Genomic DNA, 18,489 nt, shown 5'->3' with positions numbered 1-18,489 from the left:
GGTTCGCTGCACCATCAACATATACCCTCCAGGATAAAGGCTTTTGCATGTAGACCATGCCAACTAATTTTTCATCCATGTTATGGTTTCCAGATTTTTCTTCTAATGGGGATTCAGCGAACTCGGCCACCAAATCTACGAGGACCTGACCTTTGACAGAGGTGCGAGGCATGTACTTGATATCAAAAGCCCATAGGATTGTAACCCACTTGGATCCTTCCGGTGTAATAAGCACTCCGAAGTAGAGATCTAAGCGGAAGTTAGGTTAGGACAATTGTGTGTGATTGGAAGTAGTGGGAGAGCTTATGCATAGCATGTACCACTACCAAAATGGCATTCTCTAGTGGTAGGTAACGAACATCGGCCTCATAAAGTGACTTACTCACATAATAAACTGGCCTCTACATACCATTATCAACCCGTACAAGCACTAGGCTCACCGTATGGGAAGCCAACAACAATGTAAGCAAACAAAACCTCATCCACCTCGGGCCTAGACATAATAGGTGGCCGAGAAAGATATTCCTTCAACTGTTGGAAGGCCAAGACACACTCTTCAGTTCATTCAAATCCCTTCCATTTGTTCAACAATTAGAAGAAAGGCCTGCACCTGTCTGCTGACCAAGAAATGAATCGGTTCAAGGCAATAGTCATTCCTGTCAACTTCTAGACCTCTTTGGGATTCCGAGGTAGCTATAAACTATTAATTGCTTTAATTTGGTCAGGGCTGACTTTAATTCCATGGTGAGTGACCATATACCCTAAGAACTTTCCTGAATCAACACCAAAAGAACACTTAGAAGCATTAAGGCGTAACTGGTGTTTCCTTAATATCTCAAAAATATTGCTAAGGTCGTTAACATGCTCGGACTCTAACTTACTCTTTACCACCATATCATTTATTAAACCTCAATGTTTTTTCCTAGCTGTGGCTCGAACAGCCTGGTCATCATCCTTTGATAGGTAGATCCCGCATTCTTCAAACCAAAAGGCATCACCTTGTAGTGGTAGTTCCCAATAGGAGTAACGAAAGCTGTCCTCTCTTGATCATCCAAAGCCAAAGATATTTTGTGGTACCCTTGAAAGGCATCCAGAAAACTCATCTAAGGATGGCCTACAGTAACATCCACCAACTAATCTATTTAAGGCATAGGGAAAGGGTCCTTGGGGCAAGCTTTATTCAGATTTGTGAAGTCTATACATACCCACAACTTTTCATTCTTCTTTTTCACTACCATCATATTGGCCAATCACTCAGGGTAAAACACCTCCTTAATAGCCCCAGCCTGCTTAAGCTTGTTCACTTCCTCCTTGACAGCATCAAATGCTCTTTAGATGAGTGCCGAGGTGGTTGCTTCTTAGGGAGGACAGCTGGGTTGACATTTAGATGATGGCAAATAAAGTCTGGATCCATCCCAGGAGCCTCATAAGCATTCCATGCAAACACATCAATATTCATTCTTAGAAACATGATTAGCTCCTCCTTCTCCTAAGGAGGCAGTTAAGCCCCAACCTGAAATAATTTCAATGGATCGTCATTTACAACAATTTCTTCCAATTTCTCACACTTCACCCCTTCTAAAATTGTGTCTGTAGATAACACCGGGGTCCTTGATTGCTATAAGCCCCTCTCAGCAGAGGCCGATGATTGAATTCCTGGCTGATAAATTATTACAGCCACTAAGCACTGCCTAGCCACCGACTGCCTTCCAAACAGCTTATAGATCTAGTCCCTGAATGGATGCTTCACTTTGAAATGCAAAGTGGAAGAAATGGCTCACAGGGCATGGAGCCAAGGCCTAGCTACGATGGCATTGTGGGGAGAGTATGCATACACTACAATGAAATCCACTTCAACCACTTCAGACCCCGCCTCTACTAGTAACCTAATCTGGCCCTTTAGAATGACAACTTTCCCATCAAAGTTTACCAAAGGTGAATCATAAGCTGTCAAATCTTCAAGTTTAGCCCTTTGTACAAATCAGGGTACATATTCTCTGCCCCGCTGCCTTGATCTACCAACACCCTCTTCACATCATACCCTCCTATCTTGAGGGTGACCACTAAAGTATCACCATGTGGCTGTATGGTTCCAACCTTTTCTTCATTTAAAAAACTCAATGTTGGTCAAATCTCCATTTTAACCCTCTTAGGCTTAGGATTAGAGTCCTTGGTAGGTGGTTGGGCTATAGACATCACCCTTAAGGGGTGAGAACTAGTTCCCCCTAGAGCAGCGAAGATGACATTAATGGTGCTCAAAGGAGGTCTTGAAGAGGCTTCTCCCTGAGCCCCTAACCCTACTTGGTTCCCCTACCTGTTGGGCCAATATAAAAACTGTTTTAACCTTCCATCTCTAACTAGCTGCTCTAGATGATTCCATAAAGTTCTATAGTCCTCGGTGGTATGTCCTCGTTCCTAGTGGTACTAGCAATGAAGACTTTGGTTGCGCCTCATGGGGTTTCCTCCCATCTTGTTTGGCCATTTAAAGTATGGCTTATTCTTGATCTTCTCCAAGACTTAATGTACTGGCTCTCAAAACACCGTGTTAACCACTTGAGGAGCCGTAGATCCAGATTGCCCAGCAAAATCCCTTCGGGATCTGTTATTATTGTATCTGTCTGATTTGAAATCCCTCATGTCCTGAAGGATAACCTTAGTCTTTCCTTTCCCTTGTTGCTAATCTTTCTCAACCCGCTTGTATTTGTCAATACGATTCATAAGCCGACGCACACTCATTATCGACTTCTTGGTCAAGAACTTTCTTAAATCATGCTCGGCAGGCAGGCCAACCTTGAAAGTCCTTATAGGCACGTCATCAAAGTCCTTATCGATCTCATTGAACATCTCCCAGTATCTGTCCGAGTATATTTTCAAGGTTTCCCCTTCTCGCATGGTCATAAACAATAGAGAATTTAAGGGCTTAGGAACCCTACTACAAGTAATAAAGTGAGACCCAAATGCCCGGGTGAGTTCCTTAAAGGAATTAATAGAACCTACTCCTAGACCATCAAACTATCTCATTGCCACAGGCCCTAAACTGGATAGGAATACCTTGCACATCAAGGCCTCACACTTGGAGTGCAATACCATCTTCTGGTTGAAATGGCTCACATGTTCCACAGAGTCTATATGACTATTGGACATGGTAAAAGTTAGCTGTGTGAAGCACCAAGGAAGTTTCCCTCCTTCAATCCTACGTGTGAAAGGTGATCTAGAAATTTGGTTTAATGCCCTACTCATAGCGTCGTTTCCCAGACCTTTACAGGATGAGCTCTTATTTCTGCCCTCACGATGGCTGTCCTCATCATATGAGAAAAGCTCACTAGGGGGAGTCCTTAACCTGGGCCTGTAACTGCCGTCTTCTTCTCCGCTAGAAGAAGCAAAAACTGAGGGATTTCTCCTCCATCATTCGCGGTGCAACTTCCTCCGCAAATGATCAATCTCCTGTTGCATGTTTTTGGCGTTCCCTTCATGAGAAACATGGCTCCCACCCCAAGATTGGCTCTAACTAGTATGGGTGGTGTGCATACTTCCCTCTCGATCCCTTCTTCGTTCAAGGTTATGGAAATGATCTTGATGCTGAGACTCCATAGATTCTGCCTAGTTTGGACCTGAACCTACCATAGCTGAACGTTAAACTCAATACAACACTTGAATTCCCCACAGAAGGCGTCAATTGTAATAACACAATTTGAGTCCCTAGCCCAAGGGATGGATGGATTTAGGTCCAAAAAGCCCAATACAATGAATTTGTAAAGAGTGAGTTGGAAAACTGGGCTTTAATGAGTTAGACAACAAGTAAAGTGAATCCAGATGACAAGAAAATGAAGATAGACTGGTTTAATCTAAAGAAAATCTTCTTCGGCACAATATGAGGAGATCAGTTCTTATATATTTCTTCTCAAGTTTGATTAGAAGTTCAATTCTTGATTGCTACAATATTTTTCTCTTAATTTCTCGATCTCTATCCTTCAGGGTCTTCTTTCTATTTTATACTCTCTTCCTTCCTTCATCTCTACTCTCCACGTGTAGAGTAGATTGTTAGTATTGATCCTTGTCTTATCAGTACCTTCCTGAAGTCTCTAGTAGTAGCTGTAAGGCTGAAAATTACTGTTTAGGTATCACTTCCTTATTAATGCGGTCAAAAAGTTAGTTACAAAGCATTCAATACGATGGCAGCAGCTTTCTCTTTAGATATTTTAGGACCTTCCTCTATCTTGCGCTTCTATGATGCTTATTCGTATCAATAGAATTTCCTGGAACATTGCCCTGGATGACAGACCACCCCTTCGGACCTCAGCTTTACTCAGCCGAGGAGGCATTCATCCTTGGACTACCCTCGTGGACCCTTATGATCAAAACTAACCTCTTCACTTATTAACACAGACTCCCATGATAATGTTCACCCCTCCTTGGATTACTTCATGTCCTCGGATTAGGCCCCCGGCCTAATATGTACATAGATATATATTGCTGGACCTAACGCCCCTACAAAAGGCTTAATCTGATTTTTCCCCCTCACTTTATTCGCAACAAAGCACGCAACGCACCAAAAAAAATCAATCCATCAATCTCTAATTTTATAAAAACTTCAACTACAAAATCACATAAGTTTCCACTACAAAAGTGAAAAGTGCATTTCGTTTATGAGATCTATTTCTATGAACCCTATCAATATCATATGTTTTAAGAAAGTCATAGAGAAACTCTTACACCTTCAATTTGTTTTGGTTTGAACAAAATTTCTTCTCATTTTTGTTATTGAAAGCCATCTAATAAATTGAAGCAATAATAATTTTTTTTCCTTACTCCAATAGTGTAGATGAGCATGTACGTCTTCCCCATTAATGCAGGTTGCTATTTGTGAGTTTTATTTTTATTTTTGATACTATTTATATATGAGCTGGTGTCATCCTTAAGTACTCAGGGAGCCAACATTGTTTATGAATGCTTGTCTATGTGACAAAGACGCTTTTATAATTTGAGGGAGGCTAGAGAACTCAACTACAAACGGAGGCCGGACATGTTTCTTCAACTCAATTACTTCGAGGACACCGGCCGATTCCAACGTTTTCCCCAATGAAATATTCAACTCATCAATCCCTCATTTAAATGAGCTGGTATGAGAATGAAATGTATTGTTGAAGTTTGTGGTGGAAATTTAAGGATTTCATGAAATTAAGGATTGATTATTTGATTTGTTTTACATATGTTGTGTGTTTGGTTGAAATGAGAGAAAAATATAAATTGTCAATTTAAGCTCCTTTTTTTTTAAATAAAATAAAAAAAAATTTTCTTTAAAGTTGAGGAACTAAATTTATGCTTTCTTTATTCAAATTAAAAAAATATTTTTTTTTTTATATTTAAATGTTGCCATGGCTTTTCTTAATACCGATTAAATTTCCATGTTATATTTTTTTGCCACATATGTGCAATTCAGTAAGTTTTTTTCAGGCATTGAGTGGTAGGAATAAAAAATGACAGTCAATTCAATAACTCAAAAACCAAATTTAAACCAAAAAAATATATATATATAAGGACAAAAGAAGTATATTTTCTTCCGCTAATAGGATTGGTCCTTACTTTCTTATTATTTATTTTCTTCCCGTGTTAGACTCTTTTTTTTTTTTTTTTTTTAAAACTAAATTACAATTTATACTTTTTAAAGCTTAGAATAATTTTGATTTTGTCTCCTAAAAGTTTTAAATTTAATATGCATTATTCACATCACATAGCATTTGGATTTAAGTCAATCTGTTCTTGTCCTACTATGAGGTGGCCATTAAATGCCAATAGTTGAAGTAGGAATGTGTGTGAGGAGCAATTGCCTGTAAAGATGCTTTTTTTTTTTTCTTTTTTCTTTTTTCCTTTTTCCCCATGAATTCACTAGAAACCCTAAAAATTATAAAGAATGATTTTTAAAAGATAACAACAACAAAATTGAGATGTTGGTCGATGATTACCATTTCATTTTGTATAAAATATGAGGCGTTTCAATACAAAGTTTTGTATGAAACTGATTTGGTTAGAAAAGAATGACTTGCTATGATTGATAGTTGAATAGATGAATAGTATGGGAAGCACATTGAATATGCATAAATGATCATGAATGAATGTGTGTGGTTAAAGAATCTTGGACCAAGTAATAACCATTGAAACTCACTTTGCTTAGAGACTATTGGGACGTAGCACGAATTATGAGCTTCTGTTTGCATCAAAGTTGAAGCCAAGACGAGGAGGGAGCAATTGCCCCCATGACCTCCCCAAAACCTCCTTTTATGCAGGAATCATGATTAGTTTTCTCCCTTGACAGGATTTATAGATTAGTTTCTAGCACCCCTCCAAGTAATAAGTACAACAAATTATTTAAAAACAAAAAACATACAATGGACTCACGACATATAAGTTTAAATAACATACAATGGACTCACGACATAATTCTTTCACAAAAACTAAAATTCAATTTCCTGTATCATGGTTTTTTTTTTTTTTTTTTTTTTAAAGTTCAAATCAAAATAATGGGTCCCATATTTTAAAAATTAAAATATAAAAAATTTATGGCAATAAATCCTCATTGCCATTTTCTCTCCATTTTTTATATAACTAAATTACAATTTATACTTTTTAAAGCTTAGAATAATTTTGATGTTGTCTCCTAAAAGTTTTAAATTTAATATGCATTATTCACATCACATAGCATTCGGATTTAAGTCAATCTGTTCTTGTCCTACTATGAGGTGGCCATTAAATGCCAATAGTTGAAGTAGGAATGTGTGTGAGGGGCAATTGCCTGTAAAGATGCTTTTTTTTTTTCTTTTTTCTTTTTTCTTTTTTCCCCATGAATTCACTAGAAACCCTAAAAAATATAAAGAATGATTTTTAAAAGATAACAACAACAAAATTGAGATGTTGGTCGATGATTACCATTTCATTTGTCAACTTATCATTTCATTTTGTATAAAATATGAGGCGTTTCAATACAAAATTTTGTATGAAACTGATTTGGTTAGAAAAGAATGACTTGCTATGATTGATAGTTGAACAGATGAATAGTATGGGAGCACATTGAATATGCATAAATGATCATGAATGAATGTGTGTGGTTAAAGAATCTTGGACCAAGTAATAACCATTGAAACTCACTTTGCTTAGAGACTATTGGGACCAGGGGCGGAGCCAGAAATTTTGGTTTAAGGGAGCCAAGTTGTTATTCAAATATGTTAGTTAAGACAAACATTTACACACACATATATAAATTAATTTACTAAGGGAATTTATCATCTTCTAAATTTTAATGAGTATATAAAAGTCATGTATTTTTTCTATTATACATGTACAAAAATTTATCATTTTCTACATGGCTTAATTTGTTAAACCTCTTAAATTATATGATTTTAGTATACTTTCTCTTTCTTTTAAGAGCACCATTGAAATGACTCAAAATTTGGGGGCTAACTTCAATTTTTACATACTACATTTTTTAAAATGTAAATAATATACATATTATAAATTAATTTTTTTAAATTTTGGGGGGACCACCCTTGTGTGTGGCTCCGCCACTGATGGGGAAGTAGCACGAATTATGAGCTTCTGTTTGCATCAAAGTTGAAGCCAAGACGAGGAGGGGGCAATTGCCCCCATGACCTCCCCAAAACCTCCTTTTATGCAGGAATCATGATTAGTTTTCTCCCTTGACAGGTTTTATAGATTAGTTTCTAGCACCCCTCCAAGTAATAAGTACAACAAATTATTTAAAAACAAAAAACATACAATGGACTCACGACATATAAGTTTAAATAACATACAATGGACTCACGACATAATTCCTTCACAACAACTAAAATTCAATTTCCTGTATTATGGTTTTTTTTTTTTTTTAAGTTCAAATCAAAATAATGGGTCCCATATTTTAAAAATTAAAATAAAAAAAAAATTTATGGCAATAAATCCTCATTGCCATTTTCTCTCCACTAATCTTTTTCCCTTCAATCTCTTAACTTTTTCACACTTTCAAATTTTGGGTTTTTACTACAAACTCAAATTTTAAATAATTTGAAGAATAGGGAAAAGAAAGTTAAATTTTTCATTTTTTTTAAATGCAATCAAGGCAGTGGGCAATATACAACTTTTCAAGTATTGCTATATTTTAAACACTTTTACATTGCATTATTTTTTTCAATTTATTTTGAGTAATCAAATTACATGTTTAAATTTTATGTATTGAAGCTAATCTTTAATTTGATGTTATTATTAATGAATTGATTGTTTGTTTAATTTATTTTGTTTTTTGTTTTTATCTTTTGATAATAAAAAAAATATACAAACTTATAATTAATTGAGATTGTGAAGAAAAAAATATGAACATAAATAATGAAAAATAAATTATAGCTTACATATATATTGCGATTTGTATGAGATTGAATTAATATATAATTGTCTATTTATTTTTGTTGATCTTGATTGATAATTTTTAGAAAAATTTTGCTTCAAATCTTATCTATTAATCTCCCCCTATCCATTTGACACCAAAGTGTCCCAAGATCTAGCAAACTCAATCTGATATCAGTCCGGCTCAAAAGCTTTCCTTGAAAATCAGAAGAACAACCCGTTATTTTGAATTTTTTTTTTATTATTAATAAAGAATTCAAAACAGCCTTTAATTAGTGTCTCTTAGGATGTATCAGACTTTATATTTTATTTCTCCTAGGAAGACAAGTATTTTATTGTGTTTCTAGTTCCTAAAAGTCATATCTGACTTTGGTCAAGTTAAGTAAATGTTTTAATTATTATTTTCATTTTCCTATGCTTGTGGGGCTGTGCCAAGCTCTATTTTAGCCTTTTGGTTGAATCTAATAAAAATTTGAGTGTATTTTCAGAATTAAAACCCTTGTGTTTTTCAGAAGATGGATTTCTTCTAAATTATCTCTTATCCCTTGAGTGGATTCCTTTAGGTGGCCAGTATCGGTTTCTATATCTCTTTTTTTTTTTTTTTTTTTTTTTTTAAAGTTCAAATCAAAATAATGGGTCCCATATTTTAAAAATTAAAATATAAAAAATTTATGGCAATAAATCCTCATTGCCATTTTCTCTCCACTAATCTTTTTCCCTTCAATCTCTTATCTTTTTCACACTTTCAAATTTTGGATTTTTACTACAAACTCAAATTTTAAATAATTTGAAGAATAGGGAAAAGAAAGTTAAAATTTTCATGTTTTTTAAATGCAATCAAGGCAGTGGGCAATATACAACTTTTCAAGTATTGCTATATTTTAAACACTTTTACATTGCATTATTTTTTTCAATTTATTTTGAGTAATCAAATTACATGATTAAATTTTATGTATTGAAGCTAATCTTTAATTTGATGTTATTATTAATGAATTGATTGTTTGTTTAATTTATTTTGTTTTTTGTTTTTATCTTTTGATAATAAAAAAAAATATACAAACTTATAATTAATTGAGATTGTGAAGAAAAAAAAATATGAGCATAAATAATGAAAAATAAATTATAGCTTACATATATATTGCGATTTGTATGAGATTGAATTAATATATAATTGTCTATTTATTTTTGTTGATCTTGATTGATAATTTTTAGAAAAATTTTGCTTCAAATCTTATCTCTTAATAAAGAATTCAAAACAGTCTGTAATTAGTGTCTCTTAGGATGTATCAGACTTTATATTTTATTTCTCCTAGGAAGACAAGTATTTTATTGTATTTCTAGTTCCTAAAAGTCATATCTGACTTTGGTCAAGTTAAGTAAATGTTTTAATTATTATTTTCATTTTCCTATGCTTGTGGGGCTGTGCCAAGCTCTATTTAAGCCTTTTGGTTGAATCTAATAAAAATTTGAGTGTATTTTCAAAATTAAAACCCTTGTGTTTTTCAGAAGATGGATTTCTTCTAAATTATCTCTTATCCCTTGAGTGGATTCCTTTAGGTGGCCAGTATCGGTTTCTATATCTCTTAGGTGATGTTAATCTGTATCTCATAGAGTGGTGAGCCAATCTAGTTTTGTATCTTTAGCTAAATTCCTTTGGGTTGTGTTATCTGTATCCCTTTGGGTTTACTTTGGCGGTGAACTTATCTATCACTTTATTTATTGAGTATTTTTATTATCCCATATACCAGAAAATATTAAATATATTCATCCGCCCTACCCTCATCTATCATAAATGATTTTACACATCCAATTTACCTTCAATTGGTTTTCCAGACTCACAAACCCAAAGAGAGAGAGCAAGAAGAGAGAGTGAGTTAGGAACCCAGCCAAGCTTCAGACCATTGCCCTGATCATGCAGCTTCACCGCCCAGATTGCACCAATGAGTTCTCCTTTTCTTCCTTATCACTTCTTCTCTTCCATTTTCAACCTTTGCTCTTCCATCTCTCTCAAATCCAAGCCCAGATCCTCCACACATATCGATCTCACTGCCTCAACCCATCCCCCACCCATACTGTCGCTGCCCTCTTTGATTTATTTATTTATTTATTGTAAAATAACATTTGTTCTTGGGTTTTGGAGGATTGGTGGTGGGTTGATTCATGGGTTTATGGGTTTTGATAGTGGCCGATTAGGGGTGGCGAATCAGTGGTTGTGGTGGTTTGTGGGTTTCAATGGTGGTGGGTTGTGGGTTTTGGTAGATGGGTTTTGATATTGATTTTGAGATTAATGAGTTTTGATTTTGATTATGATTTTTTAGGTTAATTGGTTATGTGGTTGTTGATGGTGACGAGTTTATTGTAGCCAGTGGTTGCTGGGATTATGATGGTGACTGAGTTTTCTGAAAATATGTTTTTACATGCAATACCAAACACTGAAAATACTTTTTTGGTAATTTTTACAAGACACAAATAAAAAAATGAAATTATTTTCCTTTCAGTAAAATATTTTCAACTAAAAATATATTACACTCAGAAAACATTATACATATTGCCAAACACAGCCTTAGTTACAATTAAATGAATAAAGGTCCATATTAAAAGAGAATGTTAAAATTTTCTTATTATGTTTACACATATGTTGAACATAATATTTGAATGAAACATATTTTTACTCAAAAATAACTTTTATAGTGTTAGAGATTAAAGATAAATGTTGGCTTGTTTATACTCATTAATGTTGTGTATATGTGTGCAAATATGTTTAATATAGTATTTGAAGTGGAAAAATAAATTCCTATTTTAACTCCATATTTTTTTTTCTCAACTCCACTTCTTATACTTTCAGATCTACCATATAAAAAGGGTGAAGTTTAAGAAACAAAATTCAGTATGGAAATAATGTTTGCCTAAAATAATTACTATTATTTATATGTTTATGAAAATGTTTAGGATTCTATATGTTTATAGATATATTTAAGGGATTTTGTATAAAATATTGTAATTATCTTGTTAATTCACATTTTCTTATAAAAGAAATAAATTTCACACTACATTATAAAATTTTAACACCAGCACAAGACTGATATATTTCATAACCTATGTCCAATCATTATTTCAACATTCATTTCTAAATTTTTTGTCCATTCTTGTTAACCAAATAAAATGACATTAGAATATGGCCCAAAGAATACAATTTTCAAGCATAAACTATACGTGCCACTTGCCCAACAACTTTTTATATTCAAAGATAAATAATGGTTTAATTCACAAACCAAATTATGCACCAAAAAAAAAAAAATGATGATATAAGAATTGTATGAAAATATTACGATTATGTAAAATAAATTTTGTAGGACATTTAACCAGTTTCTTTATATCAACTTTGACATAGTGTATATACAGTTAGACTAGCTTTGCTGACAATGATAAGCAATCCGCTATAAGTTTTGAACTTCAAAGGAGCCTTAGATATTACTCTTGATTATTGTATAATATCCTATACGACATTTTTATGTTAATTTTATAACCCCAAAAGAAGTGGTTAATTATATCAAGAACTGAGTTTGAATTGAAACAACAATTCTTATAAAAAAAAAGGTCAAAAGATTTTTAAGGTGGTTATGTTTAAAATGTTATTATTGTATTTATCTTTTTTTTTTTTTAGAAGATTATTGGATTTATCTTTAAATGTAAGCTTAATATAATAATTTGAATGAATCAACTTCTTATTTGAAAACAAGCCCTACAATTTTGGAGACCCATTAGAGATTAAAGATAAAATTTGTTATGTTACTATTCGTTATCATTGTATACATGTGTAGAATTATGTTTTTAAGGTAAAACTTAAAGTGGAAAAAAAAAATCTAATTTTAACTCCAAATTAATATTCTTACTATTCCACTCCTTATAATTTTGGATTTGACATATCATGAAGGTTGATGTTCAAGAAACAAAATATATTATGGAAATAAAAATTTTTTGCTAATAAAATTATTGTTACATAAATGTTTATATTCATGTATATAAATTGTTATGTTTATAATAAATGAGGGATGTTTACATAAAATATTAGAATTCTTTAATTAATTAACATTTAAAGAAAAAAAAAAAAAAACCAAGTAAATTTTTTCTTATAACATAATGAATATCTTACTGTACATAATACATTACAATACTCCAATTATTTGCATAAAATTGATATTCTTTGGGGATGACAATGGGGCTGGTTTTCTATTCTTTGCCCCCCAACTCACTCCTGCTTCAAGGCTTTTTTTTTCTCGGCCCGTCCTAATGGGTACCAATGGGTAATTGCCCTTCCTATTACACTCGAGTTTATATATATATATATATATATAACTTATTACAAGTTTATTTGAACTATATCATTGATTAAACTCATAAAATATTATTTTTAAAAAGAAGTCCTCACATTACAAAACCTTCTTAAAGCATAACAATACAACAATTCAAGTATTACAATGCATAAAAACAACTCAAACATAACGATACATCAATTAAAAAATATAAACAATTTAAATCATAAAATATAAATTAAGCAATACAACATCAAAAGACATCATATATTTAAAGTTTGAGAGCTAATAGAACATATGTATGCCTTATTAAAGTATTCTAAACAATAATAATTAAATTTCACTTAACCACAATAAATGACTTCCAAGATTTAATCCAAGTAACAATAATTAATATATTCATTATACTAAGAAACAATATGTCCAATTAACTTATACCTAAGATAAATGTAAAGTTCACTTTATCCTTTATTCTCTTACTATTACTATGGATAAATTTTTTATGAGGAAATCATGTGTATCACGAGATTCTTCTCCTACCTAAGATTCATATTCTAAGAGAGCTCGTCTTAACTTGAAAATTTTTCCCTTGAATCATGTTTTACAAGAAAATATATCATTCTATCATCCTAATTAATGATTAAGATGAAATAAGAAAGAACAAGACTTAGGTAAAGTACTTAGGTGCTATTCCTTAGGTTCCCCTTAAAATTCAGCAATGTGGCTACTTAACTAAAAAATACACTTCCATCCCATGAGAAAAAAATTACATGGCAGAATCTTAAAAGAGGAACTTAAGAAACAGCACCTAAGTACTGTACCTAAACCTTGCTCAAAAAGAAAATATCACTTAAAAAGAGGTCCTTGTCAACCTTTTCAACATGAATTTGAATGACCCTCCTAAAAATATTTCTAAACTCGTGACTAACCCATAGAATGAGTTTAAATTGCCATCCCTATTCTCTATAACATATGTACAAACATCAATTCTAAGCACATTTCTATAATCTTTTTTAACCTTTATGACTAACCACAAAAATGACTACCATTTGCTATGTATGCCACATGCCTAATAATTTTTTAACTAAAAAATATAGAATGTTTTAATACATTCTATACTTATAATGCAAGGTTGCAATTATGTAACCTAATTTAATTTCTAAAAAAAACCAATAGGCCTCCAAATTCTCAAAAAAGAAAATATACAATCCAAAATTTTTCAAACCACCTCTAAAATAATTTATATACCCTCAAAACCTAAGAAAGTGACCAAAACACCCCTATAAGCTCCAATTGATGTAAAGACCCCCAAAATTTTCAAAATGACCAAAATATCTCTAAAACCCTATATTGACCAATAGGGTTGTTCATGGGTCAATCTAGGTTAAGTTTGTGTCCAACCTGAAACTGACCCTACTCAATTGGGTGATAGATCAGATGACCTGCCATTGACCGAAACGATGATTGGATCTATTCAAGTTGAGCTTGGCATGGGTCGAGTCGGTTTTGGTTGGAATCAAGAAAAGGGTGGCGTTAGGAGGATCTTTTTAGAGACTTTAGTTTTCCTTCAGATCCCCAACAAAATCTTAGTTGTATCTAGGAGATATTGTTGTATTTTCACCAAATCTAGGTGGAATCTTGGATGACAATATGAATTTAGATTAGATGACTTGCCACTCAATCCACTACTGTCGGGTTTTGGAGGGGTCACCCGCTGTTGACCTCCACAGGTGTCGATTCGGGGAGTTCTACTCGATTTTTGGGTGGCTAGGTCAAGTGGTTGAGTCTGGTGGACACCCTTATTGACCAAAATAGCCCCCAAAACACCTTTGAACCTTTAAAATTACCAAAACACCCATTGAAAACATCCAAAATTATTGAAATACATCTGAACTTCCAAAATGATAGAGGAATTCCCCAAAACTCAAAATTACCACACAAAAAAAAAAAAATCAAAAGTGAATGAAATACCCTTAAAAGATCCAAAATTACTAAAGTGCCTCTAAACCACTAAAGTGGCATATCCTTCATCAAATCTTAAAAATGACTAAAATACTCCTTGAAAACTCTAAAATAATCGAAATAGTCCCACCTCTAATAGTAGAACTTTATAATATTACTCTTTGACAACTAGTCATTAAAGACCAAGATTTAGGTTAAAAACATGAAAAAAAAAATTTGAATGAATCGTGTGACTTATTCTCCAAATCAAACATGCCTTGACCTATATGGTTGCCATGTCACAATTCTTTAAAATTACTTGCAAAACTGCTTTCCGCTCTGCCCAATTTCAAAATCCATGGGTTGGACTGTAGACATTGGTTGATTGTCCGAGGGCTAGGTAATGTTGGAAGAACAAAGTTTAGTAGAACTTTATAACATTACTCTTTGACAACTAGTCATTAAAGACCAAGATTTAGGTTAAAAACATGGAAAAAAAAAATTGAATGAATCATGTGACTTATTCTCCAAATCAAACATGCCTTGACCTATATGGTTGCCATGTCACAATTCTTTAAAATTACTTGCAAAACTGCTTCCGCTCTGCCCAATTTCAAAATCCATAGGTTGGACTGTAGACATTGGTTGATTGTCTGGGGGCTAGGTAATGTTGGAAGAACAAAGTTTGCCAACAGCCATGTCATTAATCAACTGTTTAAATTTCTAGTTTTTGTAGTTTTAAATAATTCATAAAAAATAAGTTTTATGAATCAAATAGTAAACAATATCTAATTTGAATGAAATTTAACATACATGATAAGAACATAAAAAACATACAGTCCAACAATTAAATTTTCAAAGAAAACATGTTAGTTTTTTAGTAGGAGTTTGTAGGCAAACTTTGTCCTTACTGGAAAAGCTCAAATCCTAGTTTAACTATTTTGATTTTGAGCTACGGAAGTTCAATAACTCAAAGTGCATTGAATTTTTTGTTGACAAATTTACAAGACCTTTTTCTTTTGTGTTGTAGTGGACTCAAGTGAAGTGCCATATAAAAGTGTGAATTTTTGGAAGAAAAATACGATAATTTTTGAGGCACACCCAATCGCACCCCAAATTTCACAACTTACTGACTTGTGTGACTATCCCAATTTCACAACTTACTAACTTGTGTGACTGTGAGTAGTGAACATTTTTTGCGCATATGGACCCATCGCTTTTCGTTAACTAGTCATAATAGCACAATTCAACAATTTGTGAAATTGGGTGGCGGAATGGTTATATCCATAGCATTGTTGGTAGTATAATTGAAGGAAGTTTGAGCTGTTTGTTGGGGTGGGTTGGACCCTAGTGCCCAATTGTGTTTGTGGCCCTATACAGCTGCTTTGTTTGTTGATTTATTTGGCTTAAAAAACCATATGTTGTGTGGTGTAGCATTTTGATCTCTCCGGCCTTGTAAACCTATTTCCGCGTATTGCCGTCCATTTATTGACTTGAGCTTAGACATGGTCGAGCAATATGTCTAGAGTCAATAATTTTTTTCATGACATTTTCCTAACTTTTGAGATAGCGAGTTGTAACTTGTAAAAGATAGACAATAAAATGATGTTAGTGGTAAATCCATATAGGAATTTGTAACATAGTATCCACTAACAACTCTGACCACAATTTATGGCGTCCAACCAATGTCATGGACACTCCCTAACGTTCAGTGTACTGTGTACTATTTGTAACGTAGTATCGGTTCTTTTCTCCTCTTTTATGCCTTTCCACCTGTTATTTTTCTGCTTAAAAGCAGCTCGATTTGGGTACTCTTTAGGAACTAAGTAGAGCCAAACCAAATAGGCAGAATTTGTAAATTTTAAAGCTAACAATTGTTAGACAAAGTATACAGTTGACAAATAAACCAAACAGCACCCATTGCAGCTTGACAGTTGACCTACTTTCTACTGCAATCTGCAGTTTGGGTTAAAGGTTCAAATTTTTCTGTCCACAAATGTTAGCATTCCTAGTGCAAAGTTATACAAACACCCAGTGGATTTTGAAATCATGACCCAGTGGACCAAAAATTGTGGTATTGCTTTATAATTTTGATGCGAAGAGAAGGTGGCTTGTAATATTATAGACCTGCTAGTAATGCTATGAAGGCCCGGCTACCTTGAATTAGTCATAAATCCTGTGTTGTGTTGTTTTCTTGGTTTAGTATGGGTGGATTTAGAAGTTTTTTTATTGAATCTAAGTTATTTCAGTTGGTGGTGGAGGAAGGAAGGAACTTTTATTCCCTTAAGATTTTTGAACGAGGAAAATATTACACATGCAATCGGTTTTCATGGGTAAGAGTGCAGCGCTTTGGGTGATGAGGAGTTTGGAACACACCGTGATAGGGGTTAATCCGAAGCAATTTTTCACGTTCAGGGATGGCGATACCGCTTACACTTTGCAACGGGGGTCCAACTCGTTTGGACAGTTCTTATCTGTGACAGAGCTTAAGGTAGGGGGGCTGCAAAGAACTATCATTATTCCTGCCGGTAAGTCACAAGGAGGATGGAGAACTTTTGGGATTGAATTAAGAAGAATATTGGAACCTTCCCAATATGCTTTGGGTGGACTGAATTTTGTACCATACAAGTATAAGCAGGTTCCAAAAAATCGTACTGCCAGGTCCTCTGTGGAAGCTGTCAAAGCTCCAGTGCAGGCAAGGTTGAAGCCTGTTCAGCAGCCTTGTATCAAAAAGAAGGTCAAGGATGGTGTCGTGGAGAATATTTTGGAGCCTCCAAGAGATAATTCTCGCACACAGGTAGTAGTGTATGAAACTCAGGCCAGTAGTTTTCCCCTGGCAGCCGTGGGTGGTGGTAAGGGTGGGGAAGGTGGTATTAATGGTAAGGAGATTTTTGAGGAGAAAATCCCGGAAGTAAATCAGCTCAATATTCCTTTGAAGTTTAATTCGAATTCAAAATTTGTTGAGTTTGGAAAGTTGCATGATAATAGGAAGTCACGTTGGTTAGGGAGAGGGCTGATTGTGGATGTTAATGAGTTTGGAAAGAGGCGGGTTTCCTGGGATAGAGTTAAAAGTGGTAAATTAGCTGGCAGCTGGGTAGAAAAAGTGAGTAATAAGGTTCAAAATAAAACCGTGGGGCTGGGCCCATGCACTCACAAAGCCCACGTAACTTTGAGTAAGGCAGTGGGTCATCTGGGAAATAATGAGTCTATTTTGGGCCTGGGTCTGTCAAGCCCATGTAACTTTGAGGCTGGAGAAAGTTCTGTTAGTGGCCTTAACATTCTGGAGACTTCTCATCATAACTGTTTAGCTATTTCGAGCCTAAGTAGAAGTGAAACCACTGACTCGAAGAAAGTTGAGAGCTCCAATGACTCGCCCACTACAGCGGTGAGGCTTGCGGTGTCGCCGATGGTGATCTCGGACATGAGCTCTTTCGTAGCAGCGACAGAAGTGGCAGGCGAGGGAGCTCAGCACAGACCGACCCATTTCGCTCCATCATCCACTGTGCCGATAGGATCAGAGGAAGTGGCCCATGCATCCCATGACCCGGTATCGGCGACCAATGACCTGAGTAGGTCGATGTCGGTGCCGGTGGTGTCCTCGGCCATGATGTCCTCTATTATTGCTCCGGTAGTGATGGGTGCCGATAGTTTTGGTGGTCCGAGACTTCATACTCAATCTTACACAATGCCAGTCAAGCCAGTAGGGGTGGTCCAGGCATCCAGTGAATCGGTAATAGCCTATAGTGACCCGATGTTGTCGGCACAAGTGTCTTTGACTTCTCAGGTGGCAACGAAAGATGGGGAAGAGGATTTTGTGGGTTCGGAAGGTTCAGCCACTACATATTAT

The sequence above is a fragment of the Quercus suber genome, unplaced genomic scaffold, assembly GCF_002906115.3.
Source record: "Quercus suber isolate HL8 unplaced genomic scaffold, Cork oak 2.0 scaffold_105, whole genome shotgun sequence".
NCBI classification, from domain to species: domain Eukaryota; kingdom Viridiplantae; phylum Streptophyta; class Magnoliopsida; order Fagales; family Fagaceae; genus Quercus; species Quercus suber.
Note: the sequence above shows the minus strand (reverse complement) of the source record.